Source organism: Tursiops truncatus, chromosome 18 (genome assembly GCF_011762595.2).
Source record: "Tursiops truncatus isolate mTurTru1 chromosome 18, mTurTru1.mat.Y, whole genome shotgun sequence".
Taxonomy (NCBI): domain Eukaryota; kingdom Metazoa; phylum Chordata; class Mammalia; order Artiodactyla; family Delphinidae; genus Tursiops; species Tursiops truncatus.
The window spans coordinates 31,594,134-31,616,350 of NC_047051.1; the positions used below are offsets into that span (position 1 = coordinate 31,594,134).

General features: G+C 37.0%; 1 long non-coding RNA gene across 1 annotated transcript in view; it reads right to left on the reverse strand.

Moving 5' to 3' along the window:
• Positions 1-16,641: 16,641 nt before the first annotated feature.
• The window catches only part of LOC141276973 (uncharacterized), a 62,901-nt gene continuing 57,325 nt past the window's right edge, over positions 16,642-22,217 (reverse strand). Inside the window, exon 3 of the long non-coding RNA XR_012327461.1 lies at positions 16,642-20,890. This is a non-coding gene — a long non-coding RNA (uncharacterized lncRNA). The remainder of the gene's footprint in view (positions 20,891-22,217) is intronic.

Consider the following 22,217-nt stretch of genomic DNA (forward strand, 5'->3'; position numbering starts at 1 on the left):
TATATAAAAGGAGTTTACTTGAAAGGGTGCAGTCTATTTCTAAGCTGCTATGGTGCATATCACCAAACCTCAAGTTAAACGCTAATCTGTGGTAATGACTGTAAGATTGGGATTTAGATTGGTGTATTTCAGTGACAGTCAAATCATGGAAAAAGAACTGGAAAAACAACAGAGAATAGTTGCAGAGCTATAAAACAAAGTCATTGATACATCCAAATTCCATTTTGCTCTTACATTCTCAAATCTACAGTTAATACTCTCTATGACCTAGCACCTGTGCTCCTATGAGTATATTTTTACTATTTCTTAAAGTACCACAAGTGTGGATTATCTTAACTCAGTTTCCCCAGAAGAACTGCATAACAGGAAGATTCATGTGCAAGTGATTCATTAAGGAAGTACTTCCAGGAGAAATAGTGAGGCAGCTGGAGAAGGAGCCAAGCAATGTAGTTTTTAAATGAACCCCCAGCTCAGCCAGAGTCTTCAGGCAGCTCAGGAGCATAAATTACACCACAGACTTTGCCCTGGCCTCTGGCTAATTAATTGCAGCAGCCCAGGGTTGAAAGCTCCAAATAAGGAGCAGAACATTCAGAAGTGGCCCTGGGCAGTACAGGGGAGTCCAGGGGTCTAGGCGGAACACCAACAGTATCTCCACATAGTTGTACTAAAGAAACATCTTTGCTTATGATTATCCATGAACTAGTTTAACTGTATAGTCAACTACACTCTAAATTTAAAATGCTGGTTAAGTGAGCCTTCATTCCTGTATTCCACGTGCTTCCACTCCCTATGGCTGAAACCAACATGAAGATTTATCCCCTGGATCCATTCAGACTTCAAGCAAAAAGGATTTTTGAAACTGGTAGTATTTTGCCTGACATTGTAGAATTTGGCCTCAAGTTACCTTGGGCCCCATTCTGAGAACTGAGTGATAGTCCTAAAACTCAACCTTAACATTTCTTCTTTGTTTAGGGTGTATTGCATAGAACTCAGTCCTACTAAGAAGAGAGTTTCACTGCTACCATCTCTTCTCTGAACTCCGACCCTAGACTCTGGACTTATAATCTTACCACTTTCTATTTGGTTACTTTCCATAAAATCCCAGTGGATTTGGTCCACATATAAGTTCTCAAGAATGCAACATCCAAAATCATTGCTGCTCTCCGCTGGCACAGCCTCCAGCTATCAGGTCCAGATTCCAGATTCCTTTCCTCCTGTATCTGTAGCTGGAGCTATAGTTTTAGACCATTAAGTTAAGGCAAAATTCAGTCTTCAGCAGGTGTTTGAAGTCCAGAAAATGGTGGGCAAGATGAAAAAGCCTGATCATTGAGGCAAAAATAATCAAAAACATAGAAAGGACAAGATGCTTAAGAAGACTAATTTGATGGGAATTCATAGACTCTATGGGATAAATCAGGCAAAAAACCCAGTGGGAACTGAGGAGACAGAAGTAGAGGCAGGAGGTTCTCAGCTGATTAGCATCTTTACAGCTGGAATTCTCTCCAGAACTCATTCCCCTCTAGGACGTGTTTTAAAGTTACAGCTCCCTGAGACCAATCCCCATGTGATGTAGCTGAGAGGTCTTAAACTTCAAATCAGAAAGATCTGCATCCTAATTCCAGTTATGACATTGTCAGCTGCATGAACCTTTCAAAATATTTATATTATTTGAATTGTAATGGGAAATATAATATCCCATTCTTAGAAATATTGTGAGGATTAAATAAAATAATGGAGGTCATGGCACATTGTTGGCTCTTCCTGTGTGCTGTTCTCTCCCTGCCCACTCACCCTTACAACACCTCTGGAGCCCTCTGGGTAGAAAGTATCTGGGTTTCATGTAGTGGTGGTAGGAGAAAACAGTCATATGATGGGAGGTGGGGGGTGTAAAGCCAGGTCGACCTGCCATTCTTCCTAACGTAGCAGGTACTCCAACCAGCTCCAACTCCAGCAGAGTCTGGTACCCACCCTTATGAGCATGGAATCTTCCAAGGTCAGGTGAAGCAAAACCCATGATATACAAATTTGGAAAAGAAGAGAAAGAGGAGATATACAAAGCAATCAAGTCATTGAAGAAGTTAATATATATATATGCCAGAGACTGTGCTGGATATTCTACATCTCATTTGATCCTCACAACTCCTGCAAAGTAAGTATTAATATGATCTTTTATAGATGAGGACATTGAGCTTCATAGAGGTAAAATGACTTGTCCAAATTACATAATGAATAAGTGATAATAAGAGGTTTGTTTATATCCACATCCCAGATCTCATCTGTGATTCATCGTGATTCTTGTTTGGACAGGTAGATGGGGCTGAAATGTTGTAAGGACTTTTTTTAACTTTAGAGAAACGTTTGTATGTTTGTTTTTAATGGGTGATAGTAAATTTAAATCACTATGATATTTAGATTCCACTGGATACATTTAGAAGGCTGATGGAATGCATTTTAAAATGTCATGATTTAAAATGTACTGGAAATCACATTATTTACAATTGTTTAACCTTGTCATATGAAATTGTTAGATGTCAACTTAAAAATGTGCAAGGAGGTACATGATTTTTCAAAAGAGTATCCACTTCTCTACAACAGAAGTTCTTAACATGGGATGGACATCAGGAGTTTAAAAGTAGTTGTTACAGATGCAGACTTAAGAGTCAGTCTTGCTAATTGAGTGACATTGGGCAAGTGACTTAAATTCAGCCCAGTCTATTTATCTGAAGTGGGGATACCCAGTCTCAGTGGTTGTCAAACATTATCATACACCAGAATGGCCTGGAGGTTTTATAAAAACTCAGACTGCTTAGCCTCCACCCCCGGAGCTGCTGATTCTGAAGGTTTGAGCTGAGGTCCCCAAATTTCCATTTGTAACAAGCTTCTGCATAATGCTGATGCTAACCACACTTTGAGAAACTTTGAGCTGTCTCATAAGGTCTTCGTGAGGATTTGAGAAGTTAGTACATAAAGTGCTTGGAACGACACACACTGGCACATAATAGGTGCTAATACAAATTAATTAATTAGTATTATCTGCTAGGATTGGATTCACTGTAACAGAAAATTATACTCCAGTGGGTTAAACAGAAAGGAGTTGATATATTTTGTTTAACAAGAGATTCTGAGTCGAATCATCTAGGACTGGCACTGAAACAAAACAGGACCCTTTGGGGCTCCTGGGCACAGAAAACTTGCCGTATCCCCCGTTTCTTATAGGGAACAGACTCCAGCCTCCATGATCTTCCCTGAGTTCCAAAGGACAGATTTCAATAGTTGTTAACCTGGGAAGGGAAGGGATGCAAACACAAGGGAGGGGCAGCCAAGAAACAGCAGTGCAGTCTTGGGACAGGGTCCTGGTTCTACCTCAAGTGATACACATAATATGTCTTTAAGTTCTTTATAGAATTAAAACTCAAAAAGTGGAAGATGTCAACATTCTTCATTCCAGAGACTACCTGAGGCCAGACTAAAAGAACCAGAGAAGTTCATCAAGATTACCTGAAACCAGATTAGAGGAGTGCAGGCTCTGTGCACACTCTCATCTTGTCAGCAACCCCACCCTTAAACTAATGCTATAAAACGTTTCACTAAATCCTCCCAGGTTGGGACACATAGTTTTCAAAGGCAGAAGCCTGCTGTGTCCCCCTCTGCCTGGCAAAGCAATAAAGCTATTCTTTTCTACTTCACCCAAAACCCTGCCTCTGAGATTCAATTCAGCACCAGTGCACAGAGGCTGAGCTTTTGGCATTAGCACCGCTGTTGAAAAATGTCATCAATTCCCTGTCTTCTTGCTCAATTATCTTTGTTCCATGGCTTTCATCATCATGTATACATAATAGCTTCTTCTCTTCCAGTAATCTTGTCTATAGATGCCTGTTGCTATACACTTTAGCAAAAGTTGCCAGGCTGTTTCTCAGTTCTACATTTACATCTGGAAAATCTTTCCCCTCTACCTTGTCCACCTAAGACAACTCTGACATTTGCTGCTTCATCATCTCATTTCCTGATCTCCTTTCTTAGGCAGAATAGAATAACTTACTGGTTTATTACAAAGGATATTAAAATAAATGAATGAACAACCAGATAAAGAGTTTTTTAGGGTGAAGTCTGGAAAGGTCCTAAGTCCAGAAACTTCTGTCCCCATGAGTTTGGGATGCACCACCCTTCCAGCAAGTGGCTGCATTCTTGTTCACCAACCTGGAGGCTTCCATATAAGGACTTTGATATGGCCCTTACACTAAATGTATTATTCTACAAGTGACCACAGATTTATCCTAGAATTTTGATTGAGGATGCATAAATCCCTCCAAGTTTAACTATATAATGATGTATAATAAACACAACAGTGAACCAATTGGATGTTGGGAAAATATGGGAGAAAACTATCCTAGATATCATGCATATGAACATAATGAGTACTTAAGCATCATAGAAATTCTCTGGATTTAGCATGGAGAGTATAGTCCTAGAGTAGGAGAAGTACTAAAAAGAAAAACAAAATTGGGTGGAGAAAGTGAAACCAAGTCCTCCTAAAGTGAAGTTTCCCTGCCGTGTTTATGATTAACTTCTCTATCCAAAACTTTATCCCCACCCCTGTTCCCCTCAGTATTGAGGAATATCAATGAAGAGGGGGATTAAAACCAAGCAGGACCCTGCGGGACCGTACCAGGTACAAAAGCTCATCTGTATCTCAGTTCCTTGTCTGAAGAAAAAGGCTTTAGTCTCCCAGGCCTTCCCTCAGTTCCAAAAAGCAGACTGAAGCAGTTACTAATTAGAGAAGTGATGGAATTGCAGAAACAAAGAAAAAGCAGTAAAGCAAGATAGTTTGAACAATAGTTCAGTGATGAAACAGAGTCCTAGTCCTAGTAACATAACAGTCCTAGTCTTAGTAACATAACAATCTAATGCATATCTTTGAGCTGTTCTGCAGAAACTAAGACCCACACCCAGGTGGAGAATGGTGACTACAAGCTGATCACAAGCAGTAGATTCCAGACTGGTTGAAACCAGAAGATTCATGATTAAGATCCCAAAACATTACCCATTACCTCACCATCAACCAATCAGAAGAAGGTCCACAAGCTGCAACCCTCACCCCAAATGTTGCCTTTAAAAACCTTCCCCTGAAAGCTATCAGGGAGTTTGTGTCTTTTGAGCTTGAGCTGCCCATTCTTCTTGCTTGGTGCCCTGCAAATAAAAATTGTACTTTCCTTCACTAAATGGTGTCTGTAGATTGGCTTTGCTGCATGACAGGGGAGTTCTGTTGAACCCAAGTTCTGTTCAATAATAGAAGTAATTTCCAAAATTTTCAACCATGTTATTTTACCACAATATCTGGCGTATAATGCTGAAATCCTCTATCTCCATCCAAAGTTTTCAAAACAGTCTCAATCTCAATTTTTTTTATTTTTTAAGGAAATTCAAGTCCAATTTCTAATGATAACTAGTAGAGAAAACTGATTTGCTTTTAAGGAACTATTTTTCCAACCAAGTTGTCTGGCATTCATCTATACACTAATGAAACATAAAAGTTTGGTTCTCAACATTTAACTACACCATGTTGACATTTGAAACCACTTTAAATGAAAAGAGTATCATATTTGAATGTGAAGAAAATTGGAACAGGTGTGAAAAGGTTAAGACCTCAGAGCCTCTTTTCTAGAAAATTAGCATTATTTTTTTTTTTTTTTTTTTTTTTTTTTTTTTTTTTGCGGTACGCAGGCCTCTCACCATTGTGGCCTCTCCTGCTGCAGAGCAGAGGTTCCTGACGCACAGGCTCAGCAGCCATGGCTCATGGGCCCAGCCGCTCTGCGGCATGTGGGATCCTCCTGGACCGGGGCACGAACCCGTGTCCCCTGCATCGGCAGGCAGACTCTCAACCACTGCACCACCAGGGAAGCCCAGCATTATTCTTAACATTCACTCTTTAAAGAATGAATGGCAGAGGACTGTTATGAAATGAAATTTGTACATCAGATGCCAGCAAGAGCTTTGAAGCCTTTCTAAGTAAACCAAATTTGAATGAGATAAGAAGTGGAAGAACCCAAATATCTGTTATTACATCTGGATTATCCCAGGCTTCCCAAAATTCAACCAAAGTAAGAAAGCCAGGAAATATTACCAGTAAAGGATGTGACTATTTTTGCCAGGTAGAGCTGATTAAATTCTTTCCCCGAGGAAAGACTGATACTGAGAGAAAGCTAACACTTTGAGGAACCTAACATAAATAACAAATTTATTCAAGTAACACTCTTTATTGGAGACTCTATTTGGTCTGCTTGCCTCAGTGCACACGTGTGGATGCACTCATGCATGGTCCCCTGAAAGCCAAACCATACAACAGTCCACCATACAGCAAGGCAGAGGAGTCATCCCAGGAGGGAGATAGCTGTGGAAGGAACAGCCAGAAGGAGAAAAGGCCATTGTTTCTCTCAATCCAGCTGCTACTCACTTTCCAAACCTAAACACAAAACTCACTTAATGGCTGTGGAACTCCCTTTTAAATGACAGAGTAGATACCTCAATCTCAGCTAAATCTAATTTTATGTTCATTTCACTTTGCTGCGGCATTTTTTTCCTTCTATGCTGCATTTTTCTTGAACAATCACCAAACTGGCAGATTCTGACTAGCTTGTCAGAAAGGAAAAGAAATTTATGTTTCATATGAAATTAATCTAATCAGAACATTTATAAGAAGACCAAGCCAGACTAGTTTACAAATGAACAATACCTGAAGGCAAGAAATTTTAATCTCATTATAATATGACCTTCCAAAGCCTAGGACACAATTGTTTAATTCTTTGTTAACTCATTGTGTTTAAAGTTTACTGTGTCTTATCGTTTTCAGGGAAAATAAGGAAGCTGAAAAGCACCTTATTCCAATAAAATAGGAAGCGGGAGGTAAACCAATAATAACCTTTAATACTGTGACAAAAATAGCCTTCATAAAACAAGGATAAACATCATTGCAGTCTAATTTACCTCTGCATAAAATGTAAGCTAGAATTCAATGTGCAATAAAATATTAGTATCTTTACTGCCAGTATAATCTTAACTAATCATTTCTTATATTATTTCTGCAGTTACAGAAAGTCATCTGCATGAAATTTGACTGAATATTGTTAGCCAAACAATAGAAGGAACATTACTGTGGTTTTCCCTCTCTTTCTGGTTAAAAATATTTTTTTTCACTAACGTTCTCATGCATTCCTAAACTAGTCCCAAACAGGATCACCCTCTACTCTTTTCAGAATGTCACCAACCCAAAACAGTTTTCTTCTTAACAATCCCCTTCTTTGTGATACAAACCACATTGTTCAGGGGCACTGTAATTATCCAAAATGAGCTTTAGTACTGCAAATTACTTCAGCACCCCTATGATTTATCTTTAGTAAACACACTTTATAATATTTATGTTCCCATTAAAACTGCCACTAATAATGAATCGACAGCACGGAAACATTTATATGATACAACATGGACAAATACCAGATGCCCCAACAATAGTTACATTCCTTGCTCTTCCTATCATTGGGAAAACCAAACCTTGGCTTTTTGCCGTGTTTATAAAAATACCTTTGAAAATGGCTCAGCACATTGCACTTCACATTTGCAACCCTTTCCTTTAAAAAGATGGCATTCGTCTGTACTTACGAGGTCTGGGTTATTGCTTTTTCACATTATGCATCATTACTCCGAGTAGGTGTCTTATCAGCAGCTCCAGTTGCTGTGGAGAAGATTGGAATTAAGCACTAGAAGCTTTCTATTTATTTTACATGCTTCATTCGTACAAGATTTTCTGCATATAAGCTTCTTTGTTCAGCTGAGAATTGGCTACATTGCCAAGGCATTGTAAAATTTACATCTTGCTTTTTCTCCTGTATTCTTTCCAAAATTGGATTGAAAACAAAGTATAGTTTTTAATTAAAGCTCTGAATGACAATAGACATTTTTCCCCTAAGCATTGGCATTTCTGATCAGTGGTGAGGTTTTATAAAAGTCTAATAGGAGATGCTCACAACTTAACTGCAATCAGCCTTCAAGCAGTTTAGGTGTCAGATAAAACCTATGGTATTCTTGACAATATTCATTTAAAAATAACCAAAACTAAAGTTGATCTAACGATGATTAACAAGGACATGAAGAAATCTGAAGTAAATTTACCTTCACCTTTTAACATCGTGTAATTCAGAGTGATTTTCCTGATGATTTTAACAGAGAAAAACTGAAAGAAATGTTTCAGTTCTTTTTCTTAAGCAATTTCAGAATAGACTCTTGATTACAATTTTATTACTTATTTTGAACTAAGATGGCCTATTTTATCTTGATGTGGAGTCCAAAAATCATCTTTTTGGTTTCCAAAATGTCTTAATGGCCTAAATGTCTTCAGTCAGGCCAATAGCCTGCTCATTTGAGCACAGATTTAAGAAACCCCAAGATCATAGTAAACATTGTTATCTGATTTGAAGCTAAGCTAGTCAGGAAAGAAGGAGGTCCATTTTCCCATTTGTAAAATAAAATTTGTAAACACTCATCTAATATGGTAAAAACTTTACTTTTCTTTTTGCAACTATCTGGTCTTTGACTTCTGTGGCACCATGAGTTTCTCCTCTTCCCTGGGCTGGGCTGTCTGCCTTCTGCACCCAACATTTAGATATTAAAATTCCTCAGAACTCAGTCCTAGCTCTTTTTATTCTCTCACCATACTTTCCCCTGAGCTACTTTGGAAAGTACATTTAAGATTGGTCCAATTATCTTTATTTCTATTGCCACCAACCTATACAAAGGTGCCACTGCTCTTAAAACTTTCATGTCTATCGTCCATCAATTTCTACTCTGTACAATAACAAAAATGATCTTTTAAAAAATATAGTGAACTTGTCAACCTCCTATTTCAATCCTCCAAATGATCCTGCAATGTTACAAATAAAAGCCAAACTCATTGCCAAGACCTACGAATCCCTTCATGATCTGACCCCCTACCTATCTTGTCAAATTTCACTTTCTTTGCTCACTGCATTTCAACCATACTAGCTTTCTTCCTCTTCCAGAACAAGTCATCTAAAAAATAGCCTGAGGCTAAGCTATATCCTCTATCCAGAATACTTTATTTTCTACTCTTAGCCAGCATAGCTCCTCTGAGCTCCTCAACCTGAGCTCAGAACTCCTCTGAGATTCCTTTCCTAACCATTCGGTACGAAGTGGATGCAAACACCCCTCCCACTTTATTTTATCCTTTATAATAATTATGACAATTATGTTGCTTACATTTTTATTGTCTTGACATTTTCATTTTGTATTTTAAAGCTTCTTGATTTTATTGTTTAGTGTTCTATCCCTAATCCCTGACATGACATACAAAACTTATAAGTATTCAATGGACCTGCACATTTTTTTTGTTTTGTTTCATATTGTTTGGTTCATGAAATATGAAGAAGTTATTGGCAACCCCTGATGGTCATCAAAAAGTCCTGATTATTATTTCAGTAAAAGAAGTGTCTAAAGGAAAGCAAATAAGGCATTTTCATCAGGCAGAACAAAACCGGTGTCCAAAAATACCCCCAGAAAACAACAAGAAAAAGCTAAGGTGCAAGAAGAAATGAAGAACAAAAGAACAAATAAAAGTGGTAAAATTATAGTCATCTCTACATAAATGTTGACTGTATAAAAGATAAAAAAATTAGAATACATGACAAATATATCAATTACCAAATTAAATGTAAAGAAACTAATAATAATTACCAAAAAAAGTAACAATTTAAAATAAGTATGCAATCAATAACGTGATCTCAAAATGTATAAATTTATTGAATAACAAACTACAAGGAGAAAGAGCCAAATAATAGTCAGTTGGAGATGGCACATATAAACTCCAGAAAGATATAGAGAAAAATATTTGACTCAGTGGATATCAGAGCACCCTACACTGTTCTTAAATTCTTCTGAGAAAAGTAGAACAATTATAAAAATGGAACAATATTTCATGCCATAAAGTAAGTGCCAGTAAACATGAAAGGTGATCATAGGTGTATGTTCTTTGACAACTATCAATAATTAAAATATAATTAGAAAATCCCTACATGTTTAGACATTATAAAAATATATGTCAAAGGAAATCAAGAGAAATAAGGAAATATAGTGAACTTACTGAAAATGAAAATATGACATATCAAATTCTGAAAAGTACAGCATGTAAAAGGAAATGTATAGCATACATTTAAAATGAAGAATGAAGAATGACTTAAATGTAATGTTTTAAGCATCCATCTTAAGAAATTATAGAAAGAACAGCAAAAAAGAAAATATAAATAGTGAAATATTAATAAAAAGAGCCAAATTAATGATAATGAAATAAAAAACTAAATATAATAAAGAAAAACAAAACCAAATTAAAAAATATATATACATATGAGAAGATTGATCAAGAAAACAATAAAGAAGGGATAATTACCTTATGTCAGGAATAAAATTGGGAAGAGGGCATAAATAAGATCCTTTATAAGGATCTTATAAGGATTATTCCCATATAAAAATCCCATATAAGGATCCTTATAAGGATCTTATAAGGATTATTCCCATAAGATATACAATCTTATATCTTACAAACAACTTTATATATCTTACAAACAACTTTATTCCCATAAATTTGTAATTTAGAATAAACCTCCTTGAAAACTCCTAGAAAAATACAACTTACAAATTTTCCAAAAGAAATAATAACTGAGATGAAACTGAACCAGTAAAAAATTTTTCTTCAAAACAAACTCCAGGCCCAAGTGGCTTTACTAACAAGTTCAAGGAGAAATTCATATGAATCTTCCACACTTCCAAAGAACCAAAAAATAGGATAAACTCTAATCAATTTTATCAGGCTGGTGTTTCCTTGATATCAACACCCACTAAGGAAAGTATAAGAGAAAAATTTAGCCCAATCTCATTTTGAACATAGGTGCAAAAATCTTTAAAAATCATTGGCAAATTGAAGCTGGCAATTGGCTAAAAAGGATAATTCATCATAATCAAGTTGCCTATACCAGAAATGCAAGGTTATTTTAACATTAGAAAAACAATGTAATTGGCCATATTAACAGATAAAAAGGAACAAAGAAACTGTAAAAGAAAAAGAGAAAAACAGAGAGAGAGGAAAATGACTAGGTCATTATATCCCCAAATGCAGTTAAGTGCAGATGATATTAATTATTTGTTATTACACAGTATATTTGCTTTTAATAACTTTCTTTGAATTATTGCAAATAATCTGGGTTTTATTTTTCATATATTATAATAATATTAGATTTCCATTTCTAATATGTTAATTTTTGTAAAAAAAAAGTTGATTTAGAAAAAGGTAGCAAATTAAAGGAAAATAATAGTACCAGTATAACAGACACAGACAGTGTAACTTGTGGTAAATTCTGAACAATGCAAAGAGGAAGAGAAAAAGAACCCCAGCTCTTAGGAAAGAGCTTAGCATGTAAGGAGAACTGAGAGGAGTCAGCAAGGACAAAGTTCTGAGGGAGAAAGGATAAGTGTTGGCAGAGGACATCAGTAAGTGAGAAGAGAAATGAAAAGGGAAGAGTGTTTTGAGAAAATCTAATATGGAAGAGGTGGAGCAACAAATGGCAAGGAACTGAGAAGGGATTAACATGAAGGCAGAAGGAGACCAGGGTAATACTACATCATTGCAGCCAAAGGAAAACGTGTTTCAAGAAGAGATTGATCAGCTGTGTCCAACAGTGCTGAAAAGGCAAGATGAGAACCAAAGATTATCAATTAGATTTAACAACATTGATAACATTCATGTCCTAAGCAAGAGAACTGATCATGTCTAAAGTCTCTGAAACATCTTTGGACTTTAGATGAATGAAAAAATAGGCTTTAGGCAGAAGATAGGCTTTAATCTCTCTCCAGTGTTATGGTTCAATTCTTCAGAAAAGTGTATTCTTCAAAATGTATTTCTCTGAAAATGGATTGCATAAAAGAATCATAATTTCTTATATATATCACTAATTATTCATGATTTCCTTTGACAGCAAAGTAACATCCCTTTACTAGATGTTTGATTCTGGGCAAGTTGTTGATCTGTCTGAAGTTCAGGTTCCTCTCTGCTAAGTAGGGGAAATTATACCTACAGTACATAATTTTTGCTAAGGTTAAGGATAATGTACAACCAATGACTGACATAAAGCAGATATTACTAAATAGCTTGGATTCTCATTCTGTTCCAGTAGGACTCCTTTCTCTCACCACTGTGTCCCATTCCCCTTCCCTAAACCATCAGGAGTAACTAAGTCTAAGGATTTCTCCTTCAACATCACATCCTTACCCATGAGGTTACACAATTAATTTCACATAGGATCAGTATTCGACTACAAAGCAGTCTGTTGCATGTCATAGATTTCCAAAAATAATCAATGCTCAATAAAATACCTTTAAAAACTATAGGCAAGTAGCTCGCTTCTCCAAAAAGCAGATCCCTTAAAACACATTGCAACTCCATGAAACTCATGAAATTCTATTTCCTGAGATTAACAGTCAACAGATGCTTGATATGCTGTAAACATTGTTTAGAATATTACAGTTATTTTAGCTTATGCTTTTTAGGAGAAATCACATTCACAGAAGCACATTTATAGAAGGCTGATTAAAACAATGTCATGTGTAATAAATAGAATTGTTGTTTTTGCTCTTGACAGTGAACACTTATTAAACACCCACTAAGTACTGGAGCTAATGGAAATAAATGTGAGTTAACACATTTCTTCTCTAAAAAGACATTTTTTCAACAACTTGATCTTTTCTAGTATTTGGGGTAGGCAAGGAAAACTGTATCACATAAGAGAACAATCAGTTATCAAATGTAATTTTTGCAACAGCCAACATTTTTAGATTATATGAACACACACACCACTCACAAACACACCACACACACACAAATACACACACACACACACACACACACACACAATAAAAACATCTGAAATAGGCAATCTTCTATTATTCTAAATGTGCTCCCTGACTGAGACCTGGTATGCCAGCCTGAAGCAAATTATTGTAGCCTAGATATTAACTCCTAAAAATAGAGAGCTAAAATGGAATCACTTGGAGGCTAAAGAGAGGGCAAAACTTCTGTCCCAATAATGGCCCAGCAATGAGACACATTTGTCCAGATTGCCATGTGATGGCAGGGTGGTGGTATGTGGCAGACATCCCTGACTGTGTCACCAACCTGGACTTCCGGTTTGTTTGTTTTTTTATTTTATTGTAAGTTTTAATGTTGTTTTTGTTGTTGTTGTTTTTAACAAGCCTCTTTTTCTGTTTCTTTCCCTTCTCTCCTCTCTGGCAAATTTCTCATGTTCCTTTGAGAGACTGTTCTTCTGAGGCTGTACCAAAGAAAAGGGTGGCAGCATTTGTTGAAGCAGAACCTACAAGTAAAAATTGCTAAAGTGATCTGAAATGAAAATGCCAGAACTGTGGCCCTTGGCAATTTTGCAGTTCTTGTGGAGTGACTATGTGTGAATGCACATTTCCTACTGCAACCTACTGGCTTCTGATCATTTGCCAGAGTCTAAAACTACTTTCTCTGAGTTTTTGCTCAGGCTATAATACATTGCCATCTAAATTTGTGTTGTAATTCAGCTGTTTGCTGTCTTGTAATTAGGTGTGTTAGTAGAATTTGTTTATTTATTAGACGTGCCTAAGACTTTAAGTAAATCTTTTTGTAGAGTTCAATATTGTTAAAAGAAATTAGTAAAAAATAAATAAATAAAATATCCTATTTAGCCTGCAGACTTCACACAGGTACAAATGGATAACTGCAAAATTCATTTGAAATCACAAAGTGAGGAGAAGGAATTGAGTGATCTAAAATGTGCCTCTATTTTAAATTCAGGTATAATTTTCATACAGTAAAGTACATATACATTAAATATTTAACAAATGGATACACTCAATTTTGTAACCCACAAGTCTATTATAATAAGAAATATTTCTATCATCCCAGCAAGTTCCTGCATACCCCTTCCCACTCAAGCCTCCCTAAACCTGTCCCCACTAGAGGCAACAAGTGTTCTGATATCTCTTACCATAGATCAATTTTGCCTGTTCTAAAATTACACTAAGAAGTATGAATAAACACTTTTATAATTGACTTATTTCATTCAGCATAATGGTTTTCAAAGTAATCCATGTTTTTATGTGTACCAGTAGTTCTTTCATGTTACCACTAAGTAGTATTTTATTGTATAAATTCAAATTATTTAGCTATTCAATTGTTGATGAAAATTTGAGGCTATCATAAATAAAACCAGTTTGAGGCTATCATAAATAAAACTGCTATGAACATTCTTATACAAGTATTTTTGTCAATGTCTGTTTTTATTTCTTTTGGATAAATATTTAGGAGTGGAATTGCTGAGTCATACAGCAATTACAACTTTAAAAGATACTGCCAAGTCGTTTTCCAAATTAGTTGTATCATTTTTACACACCTATTTCCAATGTATTAGAGTTCCAATTGCTATAAATACTTGTCAATATTTAGTCATTTCAGCCTTTTAAAATTTAGTTATTCTAGTAAGTATATACTATCAACTCACTGTGAATTCAATTTTCATAAGCTGATCTCAGGTGGCCCTGGCCTGCAGTGGCTTGAAGCATAGTCTCGGTTCCAGGCCAGAGATTGAAGTCGGGCAGCAGCAGTGAGACCACCAATTCTTAGCCATTAGACAAGTGGTCAGTGACAAGGCCCTGGCCCTTTGGCTTTGCAGAAAAGAATTCCCACAAAGACGGAAAGTAGTGAAACAAGTAAAGTGTTTATTAGGAGGAAAAAAATGCAGTACCTATGGATAGACACACAGGTGGACTCAGAGAGAGAGTTGTGCTCTCATGGTAGTTTAAGTCACTTATATGGGGCATTTCTTCCAGGTTTTCTTTGGCCAATCATTTTGATTTTCCTGCTTCTGAGTCCGTATTTGGTATATCTGAGGAACCTCCCATGTGTGAATGTGCATCTCTTAGCCAAGATGGATTCCAGTGAAGAGGCCTATAGGTAGCTTGACATCACTCCCCTTTTGACCTCCAAGGAGCTTTTTAGCGGGAACGTCTCCTTGACTTCGAGAATGAGAAATATGTTGTCTTTTATGTCTTATCGGGGCAGGTCTTAGCCACTTCTCTCACTCCTGCTGTCTCCATCTTGGAATATCGGTCCACAGGGAACAAACTCCAGCTGCTCTCACCCTGGGACCCGTCTATCTCCTGCATCAAAGCCTAATGACTAATGATGATGAACATTTTTTCATGTGCTACTTGCTTATCTTCCTTTGTAAACGGCAGTTCAGTTCTTTTGCCCTTTTACTAAAAAGTGCCTATTTTTGGGGGGGTGGGGGAGGTTTTTGGGGTTCTTTGATTGATTTATAAAAGTTGTTTAGATAGTCTGATGTAAGTGCATTGTATTGCAAATATGTTCTCCCAGTCTTAGGCTTTTGATGAGCAGAGATTTTTAGTATTTATGAGATAAAAATGATCAATTTTTTTTATTTTAGTTGTTGCATTTTTGAGTTTCAAATTTCCATTTTTTAAGTTTCTATTTCTCTACTGGGATTTCCCATCTGTGTATTCATCATGTTCATTCTTTCCTTTAATATTTTAAACATATTTAAATTACTGTTTTAAATTCTGCTTGCTAATTCCAACATCTCTGTAATCTCAGGGTCTGTCTCTACTATTCTTGTTCCCTTCATTATGGAACAAAAAATTTCTTGCTTCTATGCCTATGTAGTAATGTTTTATTTTAAGCTAAACATGGACGCTATATTGTTGAGAGTAAGGGTTTTTTTTTTTTAATATTTCTTTAGAAAGCATAAAGCATTACTTTGGCAGAAAATTAATTAAATAGTGGATCTCCTTGATTGTTAAGATAGGGCTGTATTATTTTTTATTTACAGTAGTGGCCCACTCCTAATATATAAACTTTCAGAGATCTACATTGAATGCCATGGTGTTTAGCAAGGCTCTAGTTAGTCAAAACCCCTACGTCTCTCAGAAATATGTGACCTCCACAGTCTATATTTCCTTTCACAGTTCCCCAGCTTTTCCTGTGCACTCACAGCTTAATATTTGGTGAAAAACTAAATGATTCCTTGGCAGATTTCTTTCTTTGCATGATTCCTTTTCCTCTGGTCCTCATTTCTACAAATTTCAACCCATTTAGTGGTCCTGAATTCCAATTTCTGTCTCCTAAACTCAGGAAGACCATCATGCTCTGATTGGGATCCACTTCCCTTCTTTGTAATCTGGAAACTGCCTCTGAGAGAAAGTAATGGTGATTATGGGGTTCACTTGGTGTTTCTTTTCTCTCAGAGATCACAGTCTTGTGTTGCCTCTTGTTGAATGTCTAAAATAGTTGCTTCGTATATTGTGTCCTGTTTAATCACTGTTTATATTGAGTGGGCTAGCCCAGGGCCAGTTACTCTGTCTTGCTACAGTAGGAGTCCCCCAGATCTGTTATTTATGAAAGTTAATATGCATTGTTAACATAAAGCACGGATACTTACTACTCAGTAAAAGTTAAGACATATATAAGGACTTCAAAGTTTTTAATAAAAACTTTATTTAAAAATCCCTGCTTCCATGAGACTAAATTCCTTGGTTTCATCAAGCCCAACACATAACAGATTCCAGCTGCATTATGCCTTTAAGCTAAGTGAATTTTCAAAGATAATGTAAGCAATTTTTTTAAAAAGCCATTAGCAGTTAAGAATCAAATACATTGTATATGTATACACTCTTAAGAAAAAATCATATGAAATGTGATGTTTGGAAATCAGATCTGAGATTAACTATATATGATATTTAATTTTATTTCTTTTCCTCTATGAGCAGAACAGTTCATGTATGAGCATTGATGGATAGATGGATGGATAGATAGATAGATAGATAGATAGATAGATAGATAGAGATATGAAGTCGAAGGTAGATTTTCTGGACTCTTGACCCTGAATAGCTTAAACTAGATATATGCCAAGTTTTCCTTCACTGAGATCAAGCTGTTTCACATCCCCCTTCTATGTGTACTCACCGCTAACCCTTACCACACACACACACACACACACACACACACACACACACACACACACAGATACACACAAATGGCCCTGTGAAGGCAGACCCACCCATCATTGTCTTTGCCAAGGATATAGATAGGCAACGCACATAACAAAATTTGGTTAAGTGCTACAGCCATTATCATGTTTGTCACAATTTCATCATGTTTTTTTGTCAACTGTTTTATATATATATTATATATATATATATATAGAGAGAGAGAGAGAGAGAGAGAGAGACAGACAGACAGACAGACAGACAGACAGACAGACAGACATGATAGAATTATCTCTGGACACAATTATCCTTCTGGATTTTGATATTTTGGGAATTTTTTCAAGGTCTTTTAAAATAAATAATCAGATCATAACTTTCCATGAGTGCTGAGAGGGGTGAATTTGGGATCAGTGTTTCATTCAGTAATAAGTTTACAGAAATGTATTCTTGTTATTGGTACGGAGCAAACTCTGCTCCTGTACCTACAAACCTTGGTAATGGTAGCAGGTGAGGGAGGAGATAGACATAGGGAGCAACAGTGATTACAAAAGCATATAAAGCTTCCTGGACAGAGGACAAAAAAAAAAAATATACGTAAAACTGGATAATGTTAGGGAAGAAAATAAATTCCAAATCTCTTTTACTAAGAAACCTTCAAAGGAAGAAATGAATAAACTAAAAGATGAGCAGAAGCCAAAGAACAGAATAGCAGAGAACAAGAAAAAGATAGGGAATGAGGAATCCCTTCATCTAGTTTAAAGTCAAAATGGCCCATTGGGGAGGAGACCTTTAAGTGTACAGCAGTGAACCAAACATATATGCATATGTGAGGAAAAAGAGACGGTGTACATGTCTCCTTAATTTTCACATACGGTTAACTCAATAATGTAAGGCTGATCACCCACTTCAAATTGCTAGATTAAATACCTTGCCTTTTCTTTATCAGTCTGCAGTCTTTATTTCAGGTGACATACAGATATCCACTCCAGTCCTTGTTCCATGGTCTGTCCATGGTGCCTCCTGATGGTCTTTTATGCTGTCCAAGCAAGGTAAACAAATAACACACTATATATATGTGGACATATAATACACTAAAAAGCTGGTTAGTGTCATTTATATCTCAATTTTAAAATAAATAGATAAACTTTTAGAAAAGAAAATTATAACAAGGAAAAGATTAAGAAATTGAGGCTAAAAGAATTTAAATAATCTCTCTATACTCACAGAGCAAGGAAGTGGCAGAGGCACAGTTCAGACCCAGGTCTTTCTGTTGTGCAAGGTCATATTCTTTCCACTGGTCTTATTCTCTTCCCTCATGTTCTGAATATTTTGGAATGGGAGTAGGTGGGTAGGTGACCCTTTCCAAAATTAAACATTGGCTTATGCTTGTACAAAATGTCATATATAACATGAGACAATGTCACATTTGTTATTCTGTAATAGCCTTTAGTCAAAAATGATGAAATCAAATGAAACTAAAGACGAAATCATATTATATCAATAAAATATCTAGTGCTTTATCTAGTATCCTCTTCAACAAGTGTCCAAAATCCTACAGAGCTTTTGTAAACTTATTAGTGAAAGAAATATTTTCCCCAAATTCACACTTCTTAGGACTCAGAGAAAGTTAAGATCTGATTATTTATTTAAAGAGACCTTGAAAGAATTCCAAAAACATCAAAATTTAGAAGGATATGATTTATCACTGAGAAGGCAGTATAGTCTAAGAGGTGCCATTGACCTAATTTTGTACTGAGGGGACCAGAATCTTGATGGTAATATTCACTAAACGTGCATCCAGGGCTGATGTTAGCCACTGTGCACTGTTATGATGGTACTGATTGTTTATTTAAATATTTCCATTCTGATTGGTAAATATCAGCTGCAATAAACAGTAACATGAATTAAAGATATAAATTCCAGCACATCTGGTTGATTTTAGAAATCCAATACAAACTGCAATCCCAAGACATTTTTCCTATGTCGGTCACTCTGCAAAGAGGTGAAGGCGTGCTCCAAAATCCTATCATTTATTTTATTTTATTTTATAATTTATTTTATTTATTTTTGGCTGTGTTTGTTCTTCGTTGCCACTTGCGGGCTTTCTCTAGTTGCAGCAAGCGGGGGCTACTCTTTGTGGTGGTACGTAGGCTTCTCATTACAGTGGCTTCTCATTGCAGAGCACGGGCTCTAGGTACGTGGGCTTCGGTAGTTGTGGAACATGGGCTTTGGTAGTTGTGGCACATGGGCTTTGGTAGTTGTGGCACATGGGCTCAGTAGTTATGTCTTGCGGACTCCAGAGCGTAGACTCAGTAATTGTGGTGCACAGGCTTAGTTGCTCCACGGCACTTGGGATCTTCCCGGACTAGGGCTCAAACCCGTGTCCCCTGCATTGGCAGGCAGATTCTTAACCACTGTGCCACCAGGGAAGCCCCTATCATTTATTTTAAATATCAGGGAGTTGTATCATGGTAAAAGTGTTTTGGTGTGGATGTTTTGTATTTTTTATGAGATGGTCAGTCAGGTGCAGCCACAAGAGGAGACAGAGAAGAGGCTCAGGAAAAACAAAGTTTACTGTACTATAGATCCTAGAGACAGAAGGTTTTGCATGTCATGCAGGGCCACATAGGAAAGCACCAGGGTAGTCAGGAGGCAGAAAATAGGAGTGAGGGGAAGGTTTAGATCAGAACTTTTATTGAGTTTCTGTGGGAAAGGCAGGGCAGAGCAGAGTAAATAGTTTAGGACTGGCTAGCTTGAGTATTTCTTCAAAGTGCTTTGGGCTACAGGGCTGGTCCCTAGTTGCCTGACACCTAGCCCTGGGAGGATTAAGGCAGAGGGATTTTGCCTCCTGGGGTGTCAGAGCCACAAAAAAGAGGTGATGTGGATTGAGTAGTTTACATATCAACATGCATCTGGCTGGGGCCTTTCCCATCTTTAAGAATTGGCTCGCCCTGGGAGAGGCAGTCTTTTCACCAGCCAGAAAGGTTTTTTAAGATGTCAAAACACCATAATATACAAAAAAAAAAAAAAAGATATTTACAATACAGTGAAAGAGAAGTCTACTGAGCCAAACTAAGGAGAACCTGTTTCATGAATCTCCCCAAGAAATGGCAGCCCATAATCTTCCCAAGAGGAGAAGCAGGGGCTGTGCTCAGGGAATGAGTGGGGAGTCTACTGGGGTTACAGTGAAAGGCAAGTGCTGCAGTGGGGTCTCCAGTGGAATTTTTTAAAAGCACTGCATTTTTGAAAACTTATTTTCTATTGAGTAGTGGCCGTTCTTTTGAGTTATGAAAGGTCAACTGGGGGGTTATACAAAAAACCTTCCAAAGCACATTTACTAGTTGGAAGAATAAACACTCCAGGGAGTGACAGTGAATCTCTAGATGTCACACTCTCCTAAATTTGTCTCAGATCGCTCCTGTTACAGAACTCAGGCTCGACTGCTTGCTGCTAGAAAGCTAATACTTGTAAAGGAAATCTAGCTTTAATCAGAAGGTCGGTAATCTGGGGAGAAAGCAGACTCGTGTCCTCAAAACCAACTCCAAAGATTCTGCTCAGTCATGACAGTTTTTAAAAAGAAAAGAGGAAAAGAATCTCAGTGAATCATCAAGGCAGGAGGTCAAGCTCTACGTCATTTTCCATTGTGTGCAGGTTGGCTGAGTCCTCACGATCTTTCTTCAGATGTTATCTCATCCACGTGGTCTGCCTGCAGGATTGCTAAGGGAGCTGCTGGGTGTAGAGAGCTGGTCCTTCTTTAACTACTTAATTCTTCATTCCTACTTCTTTTAATCTAGGAAAAGAATAAACAGGTTAGGTAAGGCATTGTGTGCATTTAGTAGAGCATAAGTCAGGAGTTAGGCTAAAAGGTTAAATGTTACCTAGTGATCTCATTTTTATAATTAAAGTTTAAGGGGAACAGAAACCGGCAAACAGGAAAGGGACAAAAGAGCTTCCCCTTCTCACTTCCTCTCCATGCCTGCCATTTCCCTTATTCCCGGGAATATTCCAAGCCTGCAGGGCTTCAGGCAAAATAGACCCTCCACCTTGACCATTGGTAGCTGCAGTTTTCACTCTTCCTCTTTCTCTTCTTTCACCTTATATTTATGTCTCAGTTAGTAACTTGGCATCCATCAGTCACCACCTCACCGCTGGAACTAGATTCTCCTGATTCACTCACAGGGTCTACAGCTGTCTCATGCTCCTGGGGAGAAAAAAGGGAAAAAAGCCCAGGCTCCAAAACCCAGTATCAAACTGTTCCCTCGCGCTTCTTACTTGTTCACTCCCTCTTCTCTCTTTCTCCCTCTGGCTCATGTTATTTGAGCATTGTTTATTTGACTAACCTACAGAGAGAGAAATGAGAATAAAAAATGAAGGGGAGAATTGAGGAGCACTGTGGGGAGTGAAAGTTAACATGGGGAGGCTCCATGTGTCTGAAAGGATTTGCAGCCACTGCATGATTATATAACTAAATGGGAAAATCACTGCACCAGATTGAAGCACGACTCTGTCATCATTTAACTAGTAACTATATAAACAAAAGATCGTGTCACAAATTACTAACTCCAAGACTACTTCTGGTATGTTTGCTTTGTCTGACAGTTGCCTCTAACCTCTGTGCTCTTGGTTTTATATATATATATATATATATATATATATATATATATGCCTTTGACAATAATTAGAGGAACATTTTCAACTCCCCTGATAGAAGCAATCAGTTTCTAATTAGGAATCAGTTTGAGAATCTATTTGGTGAGCTGCTGTGTTCTTGTCACTTGTTGAAGACACATTTGTCCCCTACCCATTAGCTATTTCTAGCCCTTTCCTCCCTAATGTCAAAGCCTTAAAACTCTGAGGGTGAAGAATCTTAATATACTTAATTTTCTATTTTTCCTGGAACCTACTATAGGCTCAAAAAGAAGTGTACTGGAGGGTGCCTGGAAACATTTTTCTCTCTGATAAAAGCATACCTGCTAAGATAAAAGCTTCAACACTCTCTCCCACCCCAATCTTCATCCTTGCTTCCTATTTTTGATACAGTGTAGCCTGAGAACTGAGGCTTGCAAATGCTATAGCTTCCTTAACCAGGAAGACAGACCAATGATGAACTATATAGA